Source organism: Myxine glutinosa, chromosome 6 (assembly GCF_964187855.1).
Source record: "Myxine glutinosa chromosome 6, kmMyxGlut1.1, whole genome shotgun sequence".
In the NCBI taxonomy this organism is placed as follows: Eukaryota; Metazoa; Chordata; class Myxini; order Myxiniformes; family Myxinidae; genus Myxine; species Myxine glutinosa.
In genome coordinates this window covers 110835755-110840259 of record NC_136266.1, presented here as the reverse complement: position 1 = coordinate 110840259, position 4505 = coordinate 110835755, and the positions used below count along the sequence as shown (strand labels likewise).

The 4505-nt window shown below is 40.3% G+C and overlaps 1 protein-coding gene across 1 annotated transcript in view; it reads right to left on the bottom strand.

Annotated features, from left to right (window-relative positions):
• Nucleotides 1–335: 335 nt before the first annotated feature.
• The window catches only part of LOC137430185 (laminin subunit beta-3-like), a 44962-nt gene continuing 40792 nt past the window's right edge, over nucleotides 336–4505 (bottom strand). The window contains exon 13 of the mRNA XM_068120836.2: nucleotides 336–821. The gene's annotated coding sequence lies outside the window, so the exon portion shown is untranslated. The remainder of the gene's footprint in view (nucleotides 822–4505) is intronic.

Here is a 4505-nt window from a genome sequence, read left to right as displayed (position 1 = left end):
TATACGAGACAATTTTTGTGGTACGCAAACTTTCTTCACCAACGAGTAATTAATTGATAGTCAAAAGTTCAAATTTGTGTATTTACCTGCTTAGTGTAATTTGCATGACTTTTTACGATAGAGAGCCTTAAAACCTTTGTTTGATGCGAAGGATATTCTCTGGCATTTACCCAGATAGCATTGCAAATAGTTGTTCGTTAGGTTTTAGGTCCTTTAAATATTGTGGTTGAAACTCCAACTGTGAGAGCCAAAGCCAAGCCATAAACATGTCTGTTACGATCGCAACAAAGCAAACCAATTGATCGACTCGGTCAGTAATGAGAATAAACGACTGCTCGGGCGTTACATTTTATTATAAATATATGAACCAATGTTTGGAGTTTATTAGGTGAACCACTTTTTTTTTTTCTTCCCCTTTTTTGTAGCATTCCTTGGAATGACACCAACGGACATCATGAGATGAGAGATGAGTCGAGTTGCCATTTAAAATCTGATAAACAGTCATCAGCTGGCAAGGAATACATTGAAACCTTTCTTTGGTAAATGGGTCACAAGTTGTATTAGTAGGTATAACCGAGTAATTTTTGTCAAAATGTGATGGTACCACATCGATAAACTGATCCCAAGTGCAAGGCGACGGGTGTGGTCTCAACAAAAATCAAAGCATTTCAGACTCAACATAAAGAATGTTCAAGTGAGGGAGTTGGGGGTTTAAGTGGGTACAACTAACATGCCAATATATTATGTGAAATGAGACCATTAACATGTAACGTGCTTGGCCGGATGAATCGATCCCGTGCTCATTGCCTCGTGTGAAGATTCTGCGAAGAGAAACATTGCGAAGATTAAGCGAAAGATGCTTGATGAAAGCTCGTCTCCTGGAAATCAATTACACACTTGTGCATTTCGGTGATTTAAGATTGTAATAGGAGGTGCATGAAACGTGTTAACTATGGCTACGACTACTACCACCACTACTACCACTACTATGACTACTACAACTACGTGCTACCAATTAATCCCTCATTTTAGCGGGGCCAGTTGGGGGAACGTTATTACCCTCCCTGCCCCCCCCCCCCCCTCCATAATGTTATATTTTAAACACTGGAGAACATGAATCAGAGCACAAACTTGCCGTTTATCAGTATATTGGCTCTGGATTTGGAAAATTGTATGGAACCTCCTCCCAAGTGCACATGTGCAGAGAGAAATTAGGCAATTTATTTTGTCTATATGCCCATTTGATAAATCAAACAAAATTGAAAACGAGAACGGCACTCTGTGGAGAGCATACCTCTGCCTGGTTGGCCATATCAATCAATGGTGAAGAATCACTTAAATTTTTTTACTAGCCTAATCCGGATCTTCACCAAAATCTAATCATTTTGTCAGTCGCATATATGCTACAACTCTGCCAAATTTACTCCGAATCCGTCCACAACTTTTTGAGATATTTTGTTCACAAACGGACAGACAGACAGACATGGGTGAAAACAACATCCATCCACCTTTGGTAGCGGAGGTAATCATTCCATGCAGGAAACTTACTGTTTTCAGGGAGGTAATGAAGGACACAAACAGCAGGCGCAAATAACGAATTCAACAGGTCAAATAAGGTGGTGCAAAAGACGCTGCATCAATGGCGGTAAACTTCCACAAAACGGCCTTTAAAACGTTTATTTTATTTCGATTTAAATCTTGCCACTTCCAAAAACCTCCAGTTTAACACTACTTGGACAAAAAATGTTTTTTGTTTGGCCGTCTTTCACAAACCGACTGGCGAGGCCGAACTAACGTTGGATTAACTGGAGCTGTTTCTGCCTGGATGTTGTAATCCGTTCCAGCTGCGCAATTTGATGCGCAATTTGCTGGTGCTTTTGGGATTCTGAGAATAGTAAATCACTGCAGTGGTAGCTAGAATATAGCAAAGTCGATATTGGCCCGTTACGTAAACGCTTTTATTCCTCATCAACATTTCTTCCTCCTGGTATTCGTGGGAGTTTCATTTTAGTTTTTTTTTTTTTAAATCCGTACTGCGGAACTTCAATCTGGATGTTGAATCGGTAAAATTGAAGGACGAGTTACCCTCACCTGAGGAGAGGGTATTGCATTTGAGTCCGTTTGTCTGTCTGTCTGTTTTCACCCCTCAGCCCAAATTGGGCTAAGGGGTATTGTCGTCCTGGCGTCCGTCAACTTTTGGTTTCCGTCAATTTCGAGCAGAACGGCTTGTCCGATTAAATCCATGTTTGCAGTGTGTGTTGGGGTTGAGTAGAGGAAGGTGCCTTTCGAAAATGGGCGCGCTACGATTTTCAATATGGCCGCCACGGCAGCCATCTTGAAATTGGTTTCCACCATGCATGAGCTGAGGGGTTACGCCCGCTTTGCGGTGCTATTTATTCTGTTTGTCATCAGTGTCATCAGATTATTGTGCTTTGCCACCAGTTCATTTTGTTTTTAAGGACTTCTTGTAAAACTGTTCACTTTTTGTTACTGAAAAAATAATTATATAACTTGCACCCGTCATGCTACTTAATGTGCAGCACTATATACCTTTGTGCATTTATTTGTACATCGTATGTACACGTACACAGTGAGAACCCGTTGTACGATTGGTCGGGTTAATCAGTGAAAATTGTGTCATAACTTGACTATAATTTGACCATTTGTTCACCATCGATTGTTTGATCTCCCTTTGTTTATCGCCGCAGTTCTTCATGGTGACTGTGTATCATAGTCACGTCATAGTGTATCACTGGCGTCCAACCATGCGGATTCTTGTGCGCTCTTCTTTGTCATATGGTTTTCTTTAAGCTTTTAAACAATTATTTATTGCGAAATGGTTCTGCCCCAACGCAGTAAAGATTGCTGCGTATGGACTATCTGTTATGTACACACAGGGAAGCAGAGGGGGAGTTGAGAGGAAGAAGAGTTCTTACCCGTTTTGTAAGTGGTGTACACCGTGATCTGGGTGAATGGGGGTGTAATGTAATGTTGCAACGGTAGTGTAAATACGTAATTCAATCATAACTAATTAACATTTTATTGGTAACGTTTCTCTGAATTTTATTTCATCTTATTCTTGTTTTCCCAATTAAATGTTGCTTTTGGTTTTGGAAGGTATTGTTTTAAGCTCTGCCAACCTACTACTGTACACAAATAAATGAATAAGGAGCAGCTGGTAAAAGTAATTGGATCTTTAATCTGTCTGTCTTTTTTTTTTTTTTTTTTTTTTTTTTTTTCCTACCAAATGTTGACACTTCGTAACAGTGGAAGAGGTATCCCTCCAACACCTCCATCCTCAACCACAACCTCTCCTTCCGAAACCGACCTTACCCCGAAAGATGAATTTCCAGATCGCCGTCTTGTGCCGGTACTTCCAGCGAGTTTATAAATGATTAGTTCCGGACTGAGTTAACTCGATCGCTATTTGGGTTTGATCTTCACGTCGGGTATTTACGTATGCAGACTGTATATTGCTTCCTAGTCTTGTATCATCTTTTTCTTTCCATTAAAACGTTTTCGAAAAATGTCACAAACTCCTGCTCTATTTATTTAATTTTATTCTGTTTGGCCTTCGCCTTAATTGCAGATGATGTCTGGCAAAGTGGTAGGAAATGGTGGATAACATACCCTTTAAAATAATCAACTTAAACTTGGTACATGGAATGATTACCTCCACCACCAAAGGTGGATGGAGGTTATGTTTTCACCCCTGTCTGTCTGTCTGTCTGTCTGTCTGTGTGTCCGTTTGTGAACAAAATATCTCAAGAAGTTGTTGACGGATTCGGTCGACATTTGGCAGAGATGTATCGTATGTGACGAGGACGAAATGATTAGATTTTGGTGAAGATCTGGATATTGGATCTGGCTACAGGAATTTTTTAAAGTGATTCTTCACCATTGGTAGATAGGGCCAAAAACGATACATATCAGGTTATCTCAAAAATTTGTGGATGGATTTGGACGAAACTTGGTGGAGAGGTTGGGTGTGTGAAAAGGACTAATCGTTTCGATTTTGGTGAAGTTCTGAATAGGAATTCGGCTACAATAATTATTTAATTTTAAGTGATTCTTCACTATCGAGAGATCGGGTGAAAATCGATATATAACATATTTCAAAAAGTTATGGACAAGTTATGAATAAACTTGGTGGATGAGTTGGTTAGGTGACGAGAACAAGCCGATTACATTTTTGGTTCAGGTCCGAATCCAGATCCGGCCTATCAGTGGGATACAAAACGTTAACTGTTCACCAGGTGGAGGTATGCTCTCTACTGAGTGCCATTCTAGTTGTGAGAAGTTACAGAAGAAGTTAGTTTCAGGGCGTTTCCAGTTTCAGGTTGATCTTTGTATCGGTAACGAGAGTTGAGCCCCTTCATTTTGATTTAGCAGCCACACACACTGTCATAATACCTCATTTGAGTCTTTGCCTACTGTATATGGCTCACAATTGCCGAGTGCCTGGAACAAGAACATTCATTGGGGCCGGTCGGGGACACGTATTA